A 22,595-nucleotide genomic window follows, 5' to 3' on the forward strand; every position below is an offset into this window, starting at 1 on the left:
AAAAAAAAAATATATTTTATATATATATATATATATATATATATATATATATATATATATATATATATATATATATATATATAAAACTACAGCTAACGAGTCAACATAATTACACATGAATTTATGGACCGATACATGATGTCAGACAGGAATAAGAGAGAGAGAGAGAGAGAGAGAGAGAGAGAGAGAGAGAGAGAGAGAGAGAGAGAGAGAGAGAGAGAATGTACCCTAGGGCAAGATTTTCCGACGAAACGAGGCTAGTTGACTAGAAAAGAAAGTTATTGATAAATAAAAAGAATAAGAGAGACAGGGGGTTGCTGAATATACAATGGAGACAAAAGATAAATACACATGAAACGAATGAAGAAAAAAAAAAGACAAATAAGCAGCGGGTCACACACACGTATTTACTTAGAGAACGATAAAGATGAGCACAGAGAGACAGACGAAAAGGATAAAGATGAGCACACAGACAGACGAGGAGAAGGCTAAAGATGAGCACACAGACAGACGGGGAGAAGGATAAAGATGAGCACACAGACAGACGGGGAGAAGGATAAAGATGAGCACAGAGAGACAGACGGGGAGAGGGCTAAAGATGTGCACAGACAGACGGGGAGAAGGATAAAGATGAGCACACAGACAGACGGGGAGAACGAGAAAAAGATAAGCACACAGACAGACGGGGAGAACAGAAGAGACTGATAAAAACTGACAAAGAGAGACAGAGAGAGAAAGAACGAGGAGGCAAATGGACAGAGAGAGGGAAGTGGCTGACAAATACAGAGAGACAGATACACAGACGAACATGCAGATGGACAGATAGACAGAGGAGGAAAAAAGGACGAACAAATACGGAATCTAGCTAAACAACCAGAAGAGGGAAGAGGCTGACAAAACACAGACAGAGAAACAGAAACAGACAGGTGAACAGTCAGATGGAGAAAGAGGGAGAGGGGAGTGTGTGTGTGTGTGTGTGTGTGTGTGTGTGTGTGTGTGTGTGTGTGTGTGTGGTGGTGGGGGGGGGGGGGGTTAGCAGCATAATGAGGGCCGGCTGGGTGGGTCTGGCTGGGGCTGTAATCTATATGCCGCAGGCCAGCACCGGGGGAACTTACATGCAAAAATGTTAGTGGACAAAGTTAGGCTCGTTTCTGGCCGTCCTTTGACTAAGTTAGTTCACTCCGGTCCGAGGCGAGGGTGCCTGGTGGGGGGAGAGGCAGGGAAGAGGGGGCGATAGGGGGGGTAGGCCTGAGGGGTGAGGTGGGGGCGATCGGAGGGGCAGGTGAGGAGATGAGGGTGGTGGAGGTGACGAAGACCAGAGAAAACAGAAAACGGGATACTGGTAGAGGAGAAGAGGGGAGAGAAAGAAGTAAGAAGAATGCAGGAAATAATGGAGAGAGGAGGAGTGAGGCGCATTGTAAGTTAGGAGGGAGGAAGAGGAGGTGAGGGATGCGAATGATAGGACATACCGAGGAAGGGAAAGGAAGAATCTAGGATTGGAAGAGAGAGAGAGAGAGAGAGAGAGAGAGAGAGAGAGAGAGAGAGAGAGAGAGAGAGAGAGAGAGAGAGAGAGAGAGAGAGAGAGGGTATGAATCATGAATTTCCATACAGACAAATGCCCAACTCAGTCCTACAAAAAAAAAGATACAAAAAAAGCAGCAGTATTCACAAGAGCAGCAGCAGCAGCAGCACTGGCAGCATTACCACCTCCATCATCGTCAACAACAACATCAATACCGCCAGCAGCAGCTGTAGTGTTCATACCATCAACAACAACACGATTATCCACCAACTGCAGCAGCAAAAAGTACAGTGTTAGTATTTGACCAACATCAACAGTAGCCCCAGCAACAGCATTACCAACAACAGCAGTAACATTACCCACAACAACAGTAGCATTACTATCATCAACAGTAACATCAGCAGCAGCAACAGCAAGTACAACAGCAGCAGCAACAGTAAGTACAACAGCAGCAGCAACAGTAAGTACAACAGCAGCAGTAACAGCAGTGTCGAGTGCAGCTGCAACAGCAGCAGACCCGTTGTCAACACCAGCAGTAGCGTTAGTAGCCGCAGCAGCAGAATAGCAGCAGCATTATCATGGTCATGACTAACGCCATCAGCAACAGTATCACAGCGCCAACGGGCGGCACTTGTACCGCAGTCGACACCAACACTAACCACAAAATCACCACCAACAGCTGCAGCATCACCACCAATATCACCAACAACAACAACAGCAGCAGCTGCAGCATCACCACCAATATCACCAACAACAACAGCAGCAGCTGCACCATCAATATCACCAACAACAACAGCAGCAGCTGCACCATCACCACCAATATCACCAACAACAACGGCAGCAGCAGCAGCACTTCTTATCAACTTCAACAAGATCATCATCAGAGCCGATAACAGTAGCAGCAGTAAGTTCACCAACAACAGTACCACATCACCAACAGGAGGATTAGCATCAACAACAGCAACGGGAAAAGGAACGCCAGTGACAACGCAAACCTCAGCAACGAGACACTATCAACGGCAACGGAGACGGCTTATACAACAGTAGCAACATCACTCTCAAAACATGCACCACCACCACCACCAACACCTACGTATGTCGTCATCACCAACACCAGCACAGGTAGCATGAGAAGGAAGCTACAGCATCATCCTTGCCACAGTCGCCTCCTGCCGCCGGAGATCTCTCGTCCCCTAGTTGCAGTTCGGCACCACAACTGCATCGAGACCATCTGGGCTGGGAGAGTCCACTACAAGAACAGCCCCATCCCCACCAGTGTGAGCAACAGTCCCATACTAACCAGTGTGAGCAACAGTCCCAAACTACCCAGTGTGAGCAACAGTCTCATACTACCCAGTGTGAGCAACAGTCCCATACTACCCAGTGTGAACATCGTACATATATGACGTAATGTTTTGGTAAAGACCTTCTGTTTGAGACCCTCTCCTTCTGTTAGTGTCCTGTTGTCTTCATGTATTTTCATCTGTAGACATTCAGCCACTGCACCACTTGTTATATTCAATTTAACGTTAACTATCAATTCCTACTACTACAATTATCATTATTATATATATATATATATATATATATATATATATATATATATATATATATATATATATATATATATATATATATATATATACTGTCATAATGAAGACCACTATCAACACCAACAACAGTTGCAGCAACTGTGTCAACACCAATACCATATCAACACCATCACTGTATCAGCATCACCACTGTATCAACACCACTACTATATCAACACTACTACTGTATCAACACCACCATACACCAGCAACAACCTCAACAACAACAGCAGCCCTACCACCAACACCTCCAACACTACCGACAGGTGCTTCACCAACATTCCCTCGCACCGTCACCAACATGGTTCTCATTACGAGAGTGCCACCCACCAACACAAAACCCTCCTGACACCGGCCATGCCCCAAGACAGCGCCATCACAGCCACCCCCTCCTTACTCCCCCACCACAACTCTCCACCACTAACGGTGGGTGAGGGCGGAGGAGGCGTCTGAGCACCCACTCCTAGCACTGAGGAAGGCAAGCCGAACGCCCATAACTTGTCAGCGGGTGTAAAGGGGCGTGAAAGAGGCCGGCAATAACAACAAGGCCCTGTTCCCAGCAGCACCCAGGCTTCCCTCCCTCCCTCCCTCCCGGCTCTGCAGCAGAACACAGGATCGAATTCTCTTTGGCAGGCGCGCGCCGAACCCCCCACCCGCGGCACCGACTGGATCCGACGTTATTGGATTTCAACCTAAATCGAAATGGAAAGGCGACACAAAGTGGGGCTCCTATCTGCATCTCTCGCCCAGAAATGTGACCAGTTGAGGCAGAAAATGAAGTTGATCCGGGAGCAACGGACGAGCGCCGAGAGGACGGGGGAGATGAGGAAGGAGAGAGAGAGAGAGAGAGAGAGAGAGAGAGAGAGAGAGAGAGAGAGAGAGAGAGAGAGAGAGGGAGGAAGGTGAGAAAACGAACAGGAAAATGAGTTTTGCATATGCAAACAGAAGAAAGGAGAGAATACAAAAGGATGAAGATGCGTCGAACTAAAACTTAATAACAAAATGATGGAAAAAATGGACTCATTAAGTCAGGAGGATAAAGAAGAGAAGTACTGCTATAACAATAATGCCACAAGACAGGTAGGTAGAAGGAAACGCCAAAATAAACGAAGGAAAAATATATATATACAGGTTGACGGAAGAGCCGCTGGCCTGATGAGAAGTGCGTCAGATGAGGTGAAGGATGTGGGGTAAGAGAGAATGGGTCGAAAACCACCACAGAGAGGGAGATGGGATACGGAAGTAAATTAGAGAGATCAAAGGAATGATTTTGGGAGCTGTGGACAGAGGGAGGCACGGAGGACGTGGGAGATACGTAGGAGGAGGAGGAGGAGGAGGGTTAGGAAGTCATCAGGAAGAGGAGGAGGAGGAGGAGGAGGAGAGAGAGTGCAGACCAATGTTATACTTGAAGGGGAAGACGAACATAGTGGTGTTGACATCCCGTCCCCAGCCCCCAACCCAACCCCGTGTGGACATGCAAGAAAGTACCATCCCCCCCAACACACATACACACGCGCGCGCGCGCGAGCAGTCCTTTCTCCCTTCTCACCTCACCACCAGGATACAATGATGTTATACCTCACACGATGATCCTAGTGTTACAAGACACCTTTCTGTGACCCAGAAAACAATTTTCTGAGATACAGTAAACAAACACAAGCTTCTGTGACATAGTAATGATATAAAATTCTGTGAAAGTAAAGATAGACTACCTTCTGTAACAGCAAATACATACAACTTCTGTGACACAGTAAACAAATAGCCTTCTCTGACATAGTAAACAAAGACAAGCATCTGTGACACAGTTAACATACAAACTTCTGTGGCACAGCATAGACAACCTTCTGTAACACCTAATACAGACAATTTCTGTGACAGTAAACAAACAGCCTTCTCTGACATAGTAAACAAAGACAATCTTCTGCGACATAGTAAACACACAATCTTCTGACACACAGTAAACACTTATATCTTGCTGTGACACAGTAAACACAGACAAGCTTATGAGAGATAGTAAACACAGACAATCTCCTGAGAGACAGTAAACTCAAAATTTTTGTGATACAATAAACACAGACAATCTTCTGTGACACAGTAAACAAGGACAAGCTTCTGTGACACAGTAAACAAGGACAAGCTTCTGTGAGACAGTAAACAAGGACAATTTTCTGTGACACAGTAAACAAGGACAATCTTCTGTGACACAGTAAACAAGGACAAGCTTCTGTGACACAGTAAACAAGGACAAGCTTCTGTGACACAGTAAACAAAGGCAAGCTTCTGTGACACAGTAAACAAGGACAAGCTTCTGTGACACAGTAAACAAGGACAAGCTTCTGTGACACAGTAAACAAAGGCAAGCTTCCGTGGCACAGTAAAAACAAACCTTATTTGACAAAGTAAAACATATGGACATCGAATTACTTCTACTTTTTCCATCACTATAACATACTTCATCTTCCATTCAAAACACTTCATAATGTCCGAACAGAGTTCAAACTACAAAATAAAAGTTAACATGAACAGGTGGCAAAATATTCCTTTATGTTAACCTGAGGTGAGGCGCTGTCACAGACTACCTTGCCACCAGGTACCGCATCTCTCCTCACTAGGGGCTATTCATCGACCATGTGCAGGAACAACACTGGGGAATGTAGTGTACAAGATCCTTCATCCATCATCACTAGCCAGATATGACGCAAGCATTGTTTAAATATGGCAGCCCAGCTACACGCACCTCCCGCTGTACCATCACACCACACTGGTGACAGTGTGAGCTTTGAATGCACAGTCACCCCAAATACGAGGTCAAGCACAAAATGCAGTACATATCCAGTTGCGTTGTGAGACCACGAGAATGTATGATCACTGGTCAACACCGCCATGAAGCATGATTCGGGCTGAGAATCAGTGAGCATAGCGAAGAACAAAATGCGCTCCAGGTTTAAAGCACCAAAATCATGATGACGTTCACTTAGCACATACCAACGTTCGTGTCAGCTTACGACACCTCAGAATAGCAATAGGTCGATGTAAACACCGTCTAGTGTCGTAAGCTCATGTCACCTTTAACATTAGTTCACACGTGACATTACATTACGAATAACTAATAATAACCATCGTTATCCCATCATGTAGAGATAATTATACCTTTCCTGATACCAAAAGACAACACAATACACTCACCAGGATCGTTGTTGCTACACCCAGCGTGTTGTGTCGTCAGCACACACGAACGAAAGAACAGTGATGGATGAGCGCCTTGGGCACCCCGCCACACAAACACTGGCGCCTACTTAACACTCTGACATAAACAACACGACCCATTCCCAACACTGGGGAGGGAGGGAGGGAGGCAAGCCCACACAGGCGTGGGCCTGGAGACCTGCTCCACCGCCCTGGCGACGCCGGGGAGCCAACCGTTGCTGCTGCTGCTCACACAAGGTAAACAAACTGTGCGAGCGGAATCGACATTTCCAAACAAGTTGTTAGTCGTTCAAGCTGTGGTTAGCTGGGGAGGGGGGGTTCCCCACTCTTGTTTTGTCAACCCGAGATCATTATATCAATTCATTACCCGTAATATATATATATATATATATATATATATATATATATATATATATATATATATATATATATATATATATATATATATATTTTTTTTTTTTTTTTTTTTTTTTTTTATACTTTGTCGCTGTCTCCCGCGTTTGCGAGGTAGCGCAAGGAAACAGACGAAAGAAATGGCCCAACCCCCCCCATACACATGTACATACACACGTCCACACACGCAAATATACATACCTACACAGCTTTCCATGGTTTACCCCAGACGCTTCACATGCCTTGATTCAATCCACTGACAGCACGTCAACCCCTGTATACCACATCGCTCCAATTCACTCTATTCCTTGCCCTCCTTTCACCCTCCTGCATGTTCAGGCCCCGATCACACAAAATCCTTTTCACTCCATCTTTCCACCTCCAATTTGGTCTCCCTCTTCTCCTCGTTCCCTCCACCTCCGACACATATATCCTCTTGGTCAATCTTTCCTCACTCATTCTCTCCATGTGCCCAAACCATTTCAAAACACCCTCTTCTGCTCTCTCAACCACGCTCTTTTTATTTCCACACATCTCTCTTACCCTTACGTTACTTACTCGATCAAACCACCTCACACCACACATTGTCCTCAAACATCTCATTTCCAGCACATCCATCCTCCTACGCACAACTCTATCCATAGCCCACGCCTCGCAACCATACAACATTGTTGGAACTACTATTCCTTCAAACATACCCATTTTTGCTTTCCGGGATAATGTTCTCGACTTCCATACATTTTTCAAGGCTCCCAAAATTTTCGCCCCCTCCCCCACCCTATGATCCACTTCCGCTTCCATGGTTCCATCCGCTGACAGATCCACTCCCAGATATCTAAAACACTTCACTTCCTCCAGCCTCTCACCATTCAAACTCACCTCCCAATTGACTTGACCCTCAACCCTACTGTACCTAATAACCTTGCTCTTATTGACATTTACTCTTAACTTTCTTCTTCCACACACTTTACCAAACTCCGTCACCAGCTTCTGCAGTTTCTCACATGAATCCGCCACCAGCGCTGTATCATCAGCGAACAACAACTGACTCACTTCCCAAGCTCTCTCATCCCCAACAGACTTCATACTTGCCCCTCTTTCCAAAACTCTTGCATTTACCTCCCTAACAACCCCATCCATAAACAAATTAAACAACCATGGAGACATCACACACCCCTGCCGCAAACCTACATTCACTGAGAACCAATCACTTTCCTCTCTTCCTACACGTACACATGCCTTACATCCTCGATAAAAACTTTTCACTGCTTCTAACAACTTGCCTCCCACACCATATATTCTTAATACCTTCCACAGAGCATCTCTATCAACTCTATCATATGCCTTCTCCAGATCCATAAATGCTACATACAAATCCATTTGCTTTTCTAAGTATTTCTCACATACATTCTTCAAAGCAAACACCTGATCCACACATCCTCTACCACTTCTGAAACCACACTGCTCTTCCCCAATCTGATGCTCTGTACATGCCTTCACCCTCTCAATCAATACCCTCCCATATAATTTACCAGGAATACTCAACAAACTTATACCTCTGTAATTTGAGCACTCACTCTTATCCCCTTTGCCTTTGTACAATGGCACTATGCAAGCATTCCGCCAATCCTCAGGCACCTCACCATGATTCATACATACATTAAATAACCTTACCAACCAGTCAACAATACAGTCACCCCCTTTTTTAATAAATTCCACTGCAATACCATCCAAACCTGCTGCCTTGCCGGCTTTCATCTTCCGCAAAGCTTTTACTACCTCTTCTCTGTTTACCAAATCATTTTCCCTAACCCTCTCACTTTGCACACCACCTCGACCCAAACACCCTATATCTGCCACTCTGTCATCAGACACATTCAACAAACCTTCAAAATACTCATTCCATCTCCTTCTCACATCACCACTACTTGTTATCACCTCCCCATTTACGCCCTTCACTGAAGTTCCCATTTGCTCCCTTGTCTTACGCACCCTATTTACCTCCTTCCAGAACATCTTTTTATTTTCCCTAAAATTTACTGATAGTCTCTCACCCCAACTCTCATTTGCCCTTTTTTATATATATATATATATATATATATATATATATATATATATATATATATATATATATATATATATATATATTTATATATATATATAAGCTAATCTGATGCTTCAGGGTGAGTTTTATAAACTATATGCACGAAGACTGTTTGGATTTGTACTAGTTTTACTATATCGTTAAGAGGAGAAGGTGGCATACAGCCACAACACACAGAAGACATGAACATGACCTACGTAGACAACTGAAGATATTAGGAACCTGAGCCACTCCACCAGCCAGCCTCACAATTGCACTGCCAACCAGACCAAACCTCAACACGTTCACTGTTACTTCACACAGCCGAGCATGACGTGGAACCCCCCTACTCATTCCAACCCCAGCTATGAACCTCTCTAACCGACCCCACACCCCCTCATACCTACACCACTTATAACCCTCCCAATCCCCCCCCCCCCCAACCTTACCCCAACCCCACCATTTGATCTCTTCATCAAATTTATTTCCCCCAAACGAACCCTACCAAAAGCCCCCAACCCTCCCTCTCATTCTAACCCCACCCTTTAAACCCCCTTACCATTCTTCCCCCTCATCTCAACCCCACCCTTGACCTCCCCTACCATTCCTCCCTCATCCCAACCCTACCTTTGACCCCCCCCCCAACCATTCCTCCATCATATCCAACCCACCCATAACCCCAACCCTCCCCCCCCCCCTTCATCCCAACCTCACCCTTAACCCCTCCCCTTCCCCCAACCAGACTAAAATCAGGAAACTTTTATTTGTATCAAACTTTACAGCCTTCTCTCCCCTACTACCCCACCCCCCATCCCCCCCATTTTCTGCCCCAGGACTTCCAGTAATAAAAAGTAAAGAAAAAAAAAAGAGAGACTCTTCCATTTGGAAAGTTTCAATCGATAGAGAAAATTAATCACGGTCATCTCAAGTCCAGTCCAGGGCCGAGGGGGGGCGGGGAGGAGGGAAGGGGAGGGTCAAGGGGGTTGCCACGCGCCATGGAAAACGTATTACGTAAAAAGAGAGAGAGAGCGAGAGACAGACAGACAGACGGTCACTCCCTCCATGGTCTGGTCAGCAGAGGTAAAACACCTCCGAGCTGCCTCCGGGTGAGGCTGGGTGGTAATTAATGTCACTGTAGCCGCCCTGATACCGTGAGCCGTCGGTCCTCCGGTGGCGAGAGCCGGACTGCTAGCGAGGTGGAGCCTCCCACACCCCGGTAATTACGGGCACGGCCGAGGACGAAGCAAAAAGGGATGGGGACGGAAACAAGCGGGAGAAAAATTGGCGGCCGAACAGAAAATTGTGGAAAATATGCGCATACGACCAAACGTGGACAGGCGATGAACCGGAGCAGAAAATTAAACTGGGCAATGCGAAGGCAAAGGAGGGGGGAGAGGCGAGGAGAGAGAGAGAGAGAGAGAGAGAGAGAGAGAGAGAGAGAGAGAGAGAGAGAGAGAGAGAGAGAGAGAGGACGACTGAGAGGACTGCACGGGGAAAATGTAGACGACAAGCGATGGTGGACGAACAACACCACACCACCACACTGCACTCCACACCACATCATTCCCCATCCCACCCCCCACCACACCACATACCACCACACTAAACCAGACCCCATTTCCAACCCTCACCACCACACTACACCAGACCCCTCCCACCACACCAGACCCCTCCCACCACACCAAATCCCGCATCATACCACACCACTGCAGGCAGACTAGCGACTGCATCAACCATCACCCCAAGCATACAATCAACGTGCGGTGCCACGTGATATTACGATGAAAGGTACGTTACTTGATGATGATGATGATGATGATGATGATGATAAGGGAAAAGGGGAGGATAATAAGAGGAGGAGGAGGACAAGAAGGATCATGTCGTAACAACAGAGGAAGTTAATGGGAGCCATCACTACCGAGGGACACAGCAAGAGTAATGGAATGAAACGATGAGAGAAAAAAGAATAATAAAAACAATAGTGTGTTAGCAGTTTTGATGCACGAGACCGGGTTATAGTGCTGGGTGATTTGAATGCAAAGGTGAGTAATGTGGCAGTGGTGAGTAATGTGGCAGTTGAGGGAATAATTGGTTTAATGGGGTGTTCAGTGTTGTGTGTTGAAAAAGGACTGTTGATTGGGAATACCTGCTTTAAAAAGAGAGATATACATAAGAATACACATGTAAGTAGGAGAGATGGCCAGACAGCGTTACTGGATTACGTGTTAATTGATAGGCGCGTGAGAGAGAGACTTTTGGATGTTAATGTGCTGAGAGGGGCAACTGGAGGGATGCTGAGAGGGGCAACTGGAGGGATGTGTGATCATTATCTTGTGGAGGCGAAGGTGAAGATTTGTAGAGGTTTTCAGAAAAGAAGAGACAATGCTGGGGGTGAAGAGAGTGGTGAGAGTAAGTGAGCTTAGGAAGGAGACTTGTGTGAGGAAGTACCAGGAGAGACTGAGTGCAGAATGGAAAAAGGTGAGAGCAAAGGACGTAAGGGGAGTGGGGGAGGAATGGGATGTATTTAGGGAGCAGTGAAAGCTTGCGCAAAAGATGCTTGTGGCATGAGAAGCGTGGGAGGTGGGCAGATTAGAAAGGGTAGTGAGTGGTGGGATGAAGAAGTAAGATTATCAGGGAAAGAGAAGAGAGAGGCATTTGGACGATTTTTGCAGGGAAATAGTGCAAATGAGTGGGAGATGTATAAAAGAAAGAGGCAGGAGGTCAAGAGAAAGGTGCAAGAGGTGAAAAAGAGGGCTAATGAGAGTTGGGGGTGAGAGAGTATCATTAAATTTTAGAAGGAATAAAAAGATGTTTTGGAAGGAAGTAAATAAAGTGCGTAAGACAAGAGAACAAATGGGAATATCGGTGAAGGGGGCTAATGGGGAGGTAATAACAAGTAGTGGTGATGTGAGGAGATGGAGTCAGTATTTTGAAGGTTTGTTGAATGTGTTAGATGATAGAGTGACAGATATAGGGTGTTTTGGTCGAGGTGGTGTGCAAAGTGAGAAGGTCAAGGAGAATGGTTTGGTAAACAGAGAAGAGGTAGTGAAAGCTTTGCGGAAGATGAAAGCCGGCAAGGCGGCGGGTTTGGATGGTATTGCAGCGGAATTTATTAAAAAGGGGGTGACTGTGTTGTTGACTGGTTGGTGAGGATATTCAATGTATGTATGGCTCATGGTGAGGTGCCTGAGGACTGGCGGAATGCATGCATAGTGCCACTGTACAAAGACAAAGGGGATAAAGGTGAATGTTCAAATTACAGAGGTATAAGTCTGTTGAGTATTCCTGGTAAATTATATGGGAGGGTATTGACTGAGAGGGTGAAGGCATGTACAGAGCATCAGATTGGGGAAGAGCAATGTAGTTTCAGAAGTGGTAGAGAATGTGTGGATCAGGTGTTTGCTTTGAAGAACGTATGCGAGAAATACTTAGAAAAACAGATGGATTTGTATGTAGCATTTATGGATCTGGAGAAGGCATATGATAGAGTTGATAGAGATGCTCTGTGGAAGGCATTAAGAGTATATGGTGTGGGAGGCAAGTTGCTAGAAGCAGTGAAAAGTTTTTATTGAGGATGTAAGGCATGTGTACGGGTAGGAAGAGAGGAAAGTGATTGGTTCCTAGTGAATGTCGGTTGCGGCAGGGATGTGTGATGTCTCCAAGATTGTTTAATTTGTTTATGGATGGGGTTGTTAAGGAGGTGAATGCAAGAGTTTTGGAAAGAGGGGCAAGCATGCAGTCTGTTGTGGATTAGAGGGCTTGGGAAGTGAGTCAGTTGTTCGCTGACGATACAGCGCTGGTGGCTCATTCAGGTGAGAAACTGCATAAGCTGGTGAATGAGTTTGGTAAAGCGTGTGAAAGAAGAAAGCTGAGAGTAAATGTGAATAAGAGCAAGGCTATTAGGTACAATAGGGTTGAGAGACAAGTCAATTGGGAGGTAAGTTTGAATGGAGAAAAACAGGAGGAAGTGAAGTGTTTTAGATATCTGGGAGTGGATTTGGCAGCGGATGGAGCCATGGAAGCGGAAGTGAGTCACAGGGTGGGGGAGGGGGCGAGGATTCTGGGAGCGTTGAAGAATGTGTGGAGGGCGAGAACATTATCTCGGAAAGCGAAAATGGGTATGTTTGAAGTAATAGTGGTTCTAACAATGTTATATGGTTGCGAGGCGTGGGGTATAGATAGGGTTGTGCGGAGGAGGATGGATGTGTGGAAATGAGATGTTTGAGGACAATATGCGGTGTGAGGTGGTCTGATCAAGTAATGAAAGGGTGAGAGAGAAGTGTGGTAATGAAATGAGTTTGGTTGAGAAAGCAGAAGAGGGTGTACTGAAATGGTTTGGTCACATGGAGAGAACGAGTCAGGAAAGATCAACAAAGAGGATATATATCAGAGGTAGAGGGAAAGAGGAGAAGTGGGAAACCAAATTGGAGGTGGAAGGATGGAGCGAAAAAGATTTTGAGCGATCGGGGCCTGAGCATGCAGGAGGGTGAAAGGCGTGCAAAGAACAGTGAATTGGAACGATGTGGTATACCGGGGTCGACATGCTGTCAATGGATTGAACCAGGGCATGTGTAGTGTCTGGGGTAAACCATGGAAAGTTTTGTAGGGCCTGGATGTGGAAAGGGAGCTGTGGTTTCGGTGCATTATACATAAGAATTAGAGACTGAGTGTGAACGAATGTGGCTTTTGTTGTCTTTTCCTAGCGCTACCTCGCGCGCGTGCGGTGGGAGGGGGGTGTCACTTCATGTGAGGTGGGGTGGCGACAGGAATGGATAAAGGCAAGTATGAATTATGTACATGTGTATATATGTATATGGCTGTGTATGTATATAAATAAATATATATATATATATATATATATATATATATATATATATATATATATATATATATATATATATATATATATATTGAAATGTATAGGTATGTATATGTGCGTGTGTGGACGTGTATTTAAATACATGTGTATGTGGGTGGGTTGGGCCATTCTTTCGTCTGTTTCCTTGCGCTACCTTGCTAACGCGGGAGACAGCGACAAAGTATAATAACAATGAAAATAATATATATATATATATATATATATATATATATATATATATATATATATATATATATATATATATTTTTTTTTTTTTTTTTTTGCTTTATCGCTGTCTTCCGCGTTTGCGAGGTAGCGCAAGGAAACAGACGAAAGAAATGGCCCAACCCACCCCCATACACATGTATATACATACGTCCACACACGCAAATATACATACCTACACAGCTTTCCATGGTTTACCCCAGACGCTTCACATGCCCTGATTCAATCCACTGACAGCACGTCAACCCCGGTATACCACATCGATCCAATTCACTCTATTCCTTGCCCTCCTTTTACCCTCCTGCATGTTCAGGCCCCGATATATATATATATATATATATATATATATATATATATATATATATATATATATATATATATATATGTATATATATATATATATATATATATATATATATATATATATATATATATATATATATATATATATATATATATATATAATTCTGCCTGTCTAATCACCACATACAAAACGTTCCTCACAACCAATGTTACCCTCAAGACCAAGTCTTTACTCCTACACTCAACCTGAAGGGTTCCAGGCTCAGGGGAGTATCTAGCCTGGTCTAGCTTCCCGAGTCTCTCCCATCCCACAACAACCCCGAAGGACTCCCCTGTACTATGTTCCCGTCCACCTTTCCCATACATAACGCTACGACCTTACCTCTATTCCATCTCATATTCGTAACCATCATCCTTCTCTCTGGTCTTGTAACTCGCTCTCGCTTAAATTTACAACATCCAAATCTCTTTCACATCACGTGCAGCCCAAGACTGACTCCTCCCCATAAAGTCGCTCTTCAATGCATCTGCATTCCATACAACCACTGCACACTGTCTTTTTACCGTAATCATCGCATGAATGTAGTCTGCTCGTTCGTTCCCAGCTCCAGGATGATGTCAAAGGTTAAATGCACCATTAACAGCCATGTGATGCATTTAATATTCGACTTTGAACTCTGATAAGAACATTTGTCATATCATCTACGCTAATGCCATTACTTCAGTCTTTACCTTCGTACCACATCTACTGCCCCACTGCCTGACCAAGCCTCCACCCTCACACCACACCTTCTGCTGCCTGATTCTCCCTCAGTCCATCAGGGTCAAGGGTACCAAGAGGAGGGCACCAGGTCGACGACCAAGTATCCAAGATCACCCGCGGATATACACGACAACACGTATATAAAAACCACACGCAGATGACATATTACACGCTTGGAACGTGACACGCCCTCAGAACTGGCCCAACACGTCGCCGCTCCAGTAAGAAGTGGCGTCAATCGCAATCAACTCTTGTTCCAGTGCATGACAAGGTTTGGCAACGTATCATTAACGTGATACACATCTAACAGTTACCAGTGCCCATTCACCCCACGTCTCGGCCAACATTAATAATGTAACAAAATTGCGCGTTTGAAAGTTAGTCCACTGCTGTTTTTTTCTCTCTCTCAGAGAGCGAAAAATATAAATAAACTTAACATCTCCGCATAATTTCCTTAGCAAAAACGTAAGAATATAAAGACGATAGTAGGAAAATACGTGGCACTTAAATAACAAAAATAAGACTAAAATAAAACCAGTAATAACAGCTTCACTCGAGACATCTCAAGTATTCAACCATAACACCGGCCTAAGCTTCCATTACGAGTGCTCATGTTCCATTTTTCTCTCCCCCAAGACAACCGCTGAAACAAATCTCAAAACCGACCTTTCGCCACACTTAAGAGGCCACTTCCACCCAGCGGCGCTGGTAGCAGCGGTCTTGTGAAAGCTTAATGCATGGCTCCCGGAGGTCGAGAAATAATACAGATGATGAGGATGCAAATGGCCAGCCAGCAGGTGGCGAGACTCGGGAGATAAGGAGGTCACCGCACCAACCTTTTACCTGCCGTAAATTATAACTGAGGTCCTGGGTGCGTCCATTACACCGGCAGGGGGGGAGGAAGGACGTGCGTATGGTGTGTGAAAAGGACACGGTGAAAGGTGGGTATGATGAGGTAAAAACTCGAGGGCAACACATGAGTGAGATGGTAGGAGGGAGATGGCTGGTGTGGAAAATAATAAGCAATTCAAGAAGGTTGGAAAAAGGATAAAGAAAAGGGTAATATGGAGCCATAGAAAAGGAGAAAGATGAGGAGGATAAGAAGTGAAGAGGAGCATGAGGGTGGGGGGGGGGGGGGGGAGACGACGAGAGGAGAGGATGGTGATTTGAGGAGGAGGAGGAGGAAATGGACGAGAAGAAGGGTGATGACGGAAAAAGGAGAGGATGAGGAGGATGAAAGCTGGGACGATGATGGGTCGAGGGAAGGATGGAGAGAGGGAACGTAATGAGGCAAGGGAGGGAGGAGCAGCAATAATGGAGAAATTAATGAGGAGGAAGATGAGAATGAAGAGAAATGGCTGGAAGATAACGGAGATCGGGAGGAGAGGGGTCCAGGCGGCAGAACACCGGCATCACTGTCCACATTACACAAGACACTCGGGGGTGCAGGTCATAACACACACTGTAACCAAGTCGTCCAAATAAGACGGTAAATTAAAGCGTGTTATTCCTCCACTGACCCCTGACCTTCCCTTCCTCTCTAAATTCCTAACCTGTCCCTTCCTCCTTAGCCACCTTTCCTTCTCTCTTCCATCCTTCCCTCACCTGCTTAATCCTCCTTCATCCTTCACTTTCAACTATCCCTTCTTTCTCATTTGTGTCTACTCTCCTCCTACATCCATCCATCACTGCTCCCTTAATCATACGACTTGTCTTCTCTTACCATCACTTTCCTCTCATATATCCATCTCTCCATCACAAATTCCTCCATCTCTGCCCGACATGCATCTCTTCGTTCTCTTGTCCTTCCCTGTACTTCTCCATTCATGTCTTACCTGTTCCCTCTCTTCTTCCGTCACCTGTTCCTTTTTCCTCCTGTCTCACCCGTCCATACTCCTTCCCCTTCATCTGTCCCAGTCCCTTCCTTCAACACCGGTTCCTTCCTATCTTTACAATCACACGAGACTTGCCCGCCACCCTTACCAGTCCTCACTCTCCATCCTCCCTAACGTGTATCTTCTCTACTCCTGCCTCTCCACCTCTGACTCAACCTGTATCTCCTTCATGCCTCCAGCAAAGTCCGCTGCACCTCCTCTTCCCTCGTCGACCAGGCTCCACTTATAGATTACCTGACGATATTATTTTCCCTTGAAGCTTACACAGTCTATATCCGTCCACCGACAATACCATTCACCTACTCGTCCAGCTCCATCCACTTATATAAGCCCGCCTACTCACAATCAGTTGTACACATGTGAACACACTAACTTACCCAACTTCATCCACTTAGAATACAACCTACCCATCCAGTTACACCTACCTACTTACCCACCTCTATCACATCTGCCTAAATATCCACCTCCACCCAACTCCTCACACCCACACCATCCACCTTCCAATCCAGCTGCCCCAGCCAGCAGCAGGTGGCAGAAGAGCCAGCCCACACGTGAAGTAGCTCCCACACGTCAAATTGTGGTCATCACTAATTGACTGATCCACCTCATCCTTGTCTGCCATCTGCTGCCCTTCAACAACTCGTCTGTCTGTCTGTCTGTCTGTAGTCATCTACCTCTTACCTTTTCTACTGTAAAGGGGGGGGGGGGGAAATAACAACCGTGCGGTCCATCTCTTAAAACATTATTATCATCATATCTTCTTAAATAAATGCGCGCTGTCTGCATTAACCATGTCACCAGTCATTCTGTTCCACTCATCCACCACCCATGTACTATAAAAAGGACTTCTTTACATCTTTGATAACAAAATACTTCCACAATTTCATCCACCACTCATGTACTATAAAAAGAACTTTACATCTTTGTTGACAAAATACTTCCACAATTTCATGTTATGTCCCATGGTTCCTCTGTCCATACAACTCTCGAAGAAATGTTCATTGTCCACGTCTTCGATCCGTTTTAAAATCTTAAAGGGTGTGATCACGTCACCCATCACTCTTCTCTCTTCCAAAGTGGGCAAGGTCAAAGGCTGTAGCCTTCCCCTATAACCCTGTGACTTAGCTCTGTAATTTCTCGTCCCATCTTTTTTTTCTTTTTTGTGTGTGATTATTATTTATTTGTTACGGGGACAGTCTTACACTTGTGCTCTTAATCCTGTGTATATGAACCATGTCTTTACTCCTATGTATGCACACACACACACACACACACACACACACACACACACACACACACACATACACACACACACACACCTTATCTTAAGTCAGGTACCCATTAAGCAACCAGCTCCGCGGGTAGGATGAACACCAGAGTTGGATTTAAGACGACTGCCACGCCCAGGATTCGAACCCACGCGGGTCTGACCGAGGCTGACCCATGCTGACTCATGGTCAGTAACGTTAACCAGTGTGTGTGTGTGTGTGTGTGTGTGTGTGTGTGTGTGTGTGTGTGTGTGTGTGTGTGTGTTTCTAGGTATGTGTGAAAAAGAAAAAAACAAAGACTAAAATCGACAAATTCCCAGCACGAACTTTAGACTTTTCTCTGGTCTAATCCGTACACAGAGGCGGACCATCACACACACTGTTTCTCCACCATCCAAAAAAGCTCACGACAAAATCAAAATGCCACAAACTTCAAACGAAACCTGCAAAACCATAAAAATTCCGTCCCGGCCTGAATATATTTCGACTACCGTACTCTCGGACACACCGGCTCGCCTGGGCGTGTGTAGTGTGTCACACTAACCCGACGGCTGGTTAACACTAGATTTGACGTCGGGGTGATCAGAGCCATCGAGGAGTGGGTATAACGAGGGGTGAGGTGAGCGGTGTTCGCAGTACAGAGGTCGGCAGGAGGGCGCTCCGTATGCAAGGAGAACCTCAAAGAAATTTTACAACAACTCCGACCCAGCAGTGCCAGTAACTCAGGTAGCCGGGCCCCGTGCACCGCTCCAGACCTACTGGAATTACTCAGACATCTTGCCTACACCAGCATGTACCACATCATCCCTGGGGCTATACTTATCTGCTAAATGTTAACCACTAGTTCACGGAGAAGGGGCTGACGTGTTCTCTAAAATTTAAAGGAACAGATGGAAAAAAAATATATATATATATGAACATATATATATATAAATATATTTGCGACAGAGGGATGTAAAAGCCATCCATTGTGGCAACATTGCTCACGTCTCGGGAGGTCCTGGGAACGCTCACAGGTGACCCTTGGATGTATTTAATGTATGCAGCCCCCACACCACGTCCCCCTCCCACGACCCTCTGGCCCCATCCCCCCCTTCCTTCCCTCTTACTCCTCCTCCTCCTCCTCCTCCTCCTCCTCTCCCCTTCACCTCCCTAGCACAGCAGAAAACTCGCTCATGTGAGAAATATTTCGATAGGAGGACGGGGTGGTAGCATATGTTTTGTTTGTTTTATGTGGGGGAGGAGGGAGAGGGGGAGGGGAGATGGGTGAGAGAGGGAAGACGGTTGAGGAAGGGGGATATGGGTGAGGAAGGGGAAACAGGTGAGGGAAGGGGTGGATGGTGAGATGGATGAGTGAAGGAGATGGGTGAGGCTGTCGGTTATCTGGATGACGGCAAGCGGTGTTCCTGAGGCGATACCTCGACTCCTACGGTGTTTGTGGATACTGTGATCGACGTGTTGGTACCAGCAAAGTCGGCAGCACGGCGCTGAGGCAGCGGCAGTATGGAGGAGCTGGCAGAGTTGGCGGCACGATACTGCAATACATGTGCGGAGGTGTTGGCAGCGACGGCAGGAGGTGAAGTGCAGATGGTAAGAGCAGCCAGCGACTTAGTAGACACGTGTGTCAAGTGTTGAGTGGCTGGTGCTGTGTGTGGAAAGAAACTATGGAAGTGAACTCCCGTGGTGTAGCCGGTAGCGTTCCTGACCGTGACGCATTCACGGGTCGCCCAGGGTCGAGCGCATAAGTTCGATTCCTGGATGTGGCAGTCGGTCCATAGTCAACCCAGCTGTTCATCCACCCCTAGGAGCTGGTCGATAAAATGGGTACCTGGCTCAGAGAAACAGAGAAAGGGGCCAAGTGAGGATACTCCCTCAAAGGCTCAGTCCCTTCTTCTGGACGCTACCTTGTTAAAGCGGGAAATGGCAAATAGTATGGTGTATATATATATATATATATATATATATATATATATATATATATATATATATAAATATATATATATATATATATATATATATATATATATATATATATATATATATATATATATATAAATATATATATATATATATATATATATATATATATATATATATATATATATATATATATATATGGGGGGGGGGGGGTAAAACCCCTCCTGGCGTTGGTGGCCACATGAAGATCCAAGGTCTCTGATGACCTAATTTTACCACCAACCACAATAAGCAATTATTCCCGGGGATGCGGTGGAGCGATAACCTAGCGGTGCAGAGCCTCACGACTCTCATTCACTCCCCTACATCGTGAACGGATCAGGGACAAGCCACTTCCCATTTGCGTAAAAGCGATGAAGTATGTAAAGCACCGTCTGAGGAGAGAACACCCCACTGTCGTCCGGCGCAGCCCAGAGCTTGTCACCAATCGATCTGCTCTCCTCCCCACTTACAGTAGGTACTTACCTCTGTCCCACACCCTCCACAACCATCTGTATATATATATATATATATATATATATATATATATATATATATATATATATATATATATATATATATATATATTGTATCTATCTCACAAAATGCTTCACACCTGACTAACAACTGCACCATATGGGACGTGACCGACAGAACACCCGAGTCACACACCTGATCGCACAACTTGTCCATCCTTGAATCTTTATTGTACCACAACTGACCATACACCTGCTCTACACCTGTCCTACAACTGCTTTACACTTACAGCTGCTGGACTGTTCACTATCACCTGTTCTCATAACTGTGTTACACACGATACACAACTGCTTCACACGTGCTTCAACCGCATCCTCACCTGTTTCACATATGACCCGCAACTCCACACACGAACCACATCTCCACTTGACGTGACCTGTCATTGCTTCACACTGGATTCGACCCTGTTGTTAACCTGAGACACAACTGCTCCAAACTTGACCTACATCTGCTCCAAACCTGACCCATACCAGTTATAATCCTAAAATCACACCTGCAACGAAACCGACCCCTCCAGCACCCTACACACACCTGCCCAACAATTCTGACTGATACCGTCATACCATCCCCTTTACTATGGCTGTTCCATACCAGTTAATTCATCCCACTGCTTCAAACCAGTTGTTCCATACCGGTCGCCTCACATGAACCAGCCAGCCATACCGGTCCCTCGACATGGCTACCTTTACACCTGTTGCATGATACCAGTCTACCAGTCTACCATACATCCGTTGCATGAAACCAGTACTTATCTACCATAAACCCGTTGTGTGATACTCGTACCAGTCTACCATAAACCCGTTGTGTGATACTAGAGCCAGTTTTACGATAAACCCTCTGTATGATACCAGTACTGACCAGTCTACCATAAACCCGGTGTATGATACTTGTACCAATCGCATTATGTTAACCCCTTAATACCACAGGCACATCATAGGGCGTTTAATACCAGTTCTCCTAATATTAATGCTTTCCAACTTTCATGTGATACAACAGGTCTTATAGCAGCCACCTTCACCATGTGGTATACACCACCACCCGAGCTGCTTATGTTGCCCATAGCACACATCCGTAAACCTCGTCCATGGTGTGCCACAGACTGTGCGAAACACTCAAGGTAATAGATAATAAGTAAATCAATATATAAACTTTAGATGCCCTTGTCCTTATACCGATGTCTTTAGCTAATTGCATCGGTTGGATTCAGTAGCATCCCCTGGTGAATGCCCAAGGAATAATCTTCCAAAGAGGCAATTTCAGAGGAAAACATGTTGCAGATACCAACGTAAGACGGGTTACGAAACCCGTCAGGTTTTCTAAACATAAAGTGAGTGAGACCAGTATACGTGTAACAGCGTTAAACTAACGGACCAAGACTGACCACGTCACCAGAGGGTACATACGCTCCCACACCTCCGCCCACACCCACAACCTCCCCGGCCTCCCCTGAGTGCTGGTCAAGAGGGGCTACACCTCTGACCCCTAGTGTACCGGTCAAGGGGAGGCACACTGTCTCCCTCCCTCACGTGCTGGTTAAAAGCAGCTACTCCGTCTAGCACGACGGGTAGGATCTAAGGTGATATAAACTAATATACCTCCGTATACTCAAGCCACCAGTTATAGTACGTTGGAAATATATCCACCAGAGAAAATATGTAAAGGTAGAACAGCCGGTCTACCTTCCACACATAACCAGGTCATAATCATCGTCTTGACACACACACATACACACACACACACACACAAAACATCCCACATCGACTGCAGTTCACAAACATCAATACAACATCATGAAACATGTAAACTAAACAAGACGCGACCCTATGTATATTAAGAAGCCTTTCTGCGCGACGCTGCACCTCACCACCGAGAAATAAATAAAAGAAATTCAAATCAATAATACCAAGGGATACTCCAGAGGGAACCACTCCTCTGGCCCCGTCCCCGCCGGAATCCTACTGGGGGAAAAAAAAATATTGTATAGCTGGAAGAA

At 45.5% G+C, this 22,595-nt stretch overlaps 1 protein-coding gene across 2 annotated transcripts in view; it reads right to left on the reverse strand.

Annotated features, from left to right (window-relative positions):
- The window catches only part of LOC139751382 (protein-L-histidine N-pros-methyltransferase-like), a 744,750-nt gene that overhangs the window by 447,792 nt on the left and 274,363 nt on the right, over nt 1–22,595 (reverse strand). The window contains exon 1 of one of the 2 annotated variants that reach the window (XM_071666750.1): nt 6,301–6,504. The exons of the other annotated variant lie outside the window; for it this stretch is intronic. The gene's annotated coding sequence lies outside the window, so the exon portion shown is untranslated. Of the gene's footprint in view, nt 1–6,300; nt 6,505–22,595 lie in introns of those variants that run through there. 2 annotated transcript variants of the gene reach the window in all.

The sequence above is a fragment of the Panulirus ornatus genome, chromosome 11, assembly GCF_036320965.1.
Source record: "Panulirus ornatus isolate Po-2019 chromosome 11, ASM3632096v1, whole genome shotgun sequence".
Classification (NCBI taxonomy): Eukaryota; Metazoa; Arthropoda; class Malacostraca; order Decapoda; family Palinuridae; genus Panulirus; species Panulirus ornatus.